This window comes from Fulmarus glacialis, unplaced genomic scaffold, assembly GCF_000690835.1.
Source record: "Fulmarus glacialis isolate BGI_N327 unplaced genomic scaffold, ASM69083v1 scaffold4694, whole genome shotgun sequence".
Lineage (NCBI taxonomy): Eukaryota > Metazoa > Chordata > Aves > Procellariiformes > Procellariidae > Fulmarus > Fulmarus glacialis.
In genome coordinates, this window is record NW_009207281.1 from 16,403 (window position 1) to 16,918 (window position 516).

A 516-nucleotide genomic window follows, 5' to 3' on the forward strand; every position below is an offset into this window, starting at 1 on the left:
ACTCCCTTCGGGTTAGAGGAGCCAAAAAGGAGCCAACAAGGAGAGCATCCAATGATGCTGGACCTTGTTCTCACCAATAAGGAGGGGCTTGTGGGGAATGTGAAGCTCAAGGGCAGCCTTGGCTGCAGTGACCATGAAGTGGTGGAATTCAAGATCCTTAGGACACCAAGGAGGGCGCACAGCAAGCTCACTACCCTGGACTTGAGGAGAGCGGACTTTGGCCTCTTCAGGGATCTGCTTGGTAGAGTACCATGGGATAAAGCCTTGGAAGGAAGAGGTGCACAAGAAAGCTGGTTAATATTGAAGGATCACCTCCTCCAAGCTCAGGAGCGATGCATCCCAACAAAGAGGAAATCGGGCAAAAATGCCAGGAGGCCTGCGTGGATGAACAAGGAGCTCCTGGAAAAACTCAAACACAAAAAGGAAGCCTACAGAGGGTGGGAGCAAGGACAGGTGGCCTGGGAGGAATACAGAGAAATTGTCTGAGCAGTCATGAGGGAACTGGCGGGTGAAGGT

At 52.1% G+C, this 516-nt stretch overlaps 1 protein-coding gene across 1 annotated transcript in view; it reads left to right on the plus strand.

The window, feature by feature from the left end:
• The window catches only part of LOC104075487 (putative pre-mRNA-splicing factor ATP-dependent RNA helicase DHX15), a 34,802-nt gene that overhangs the window by 10,756 nt on the left and 23,530 nt on the right, over positions 1-516 (plus strand). The window lies entirely within an intron of this gene.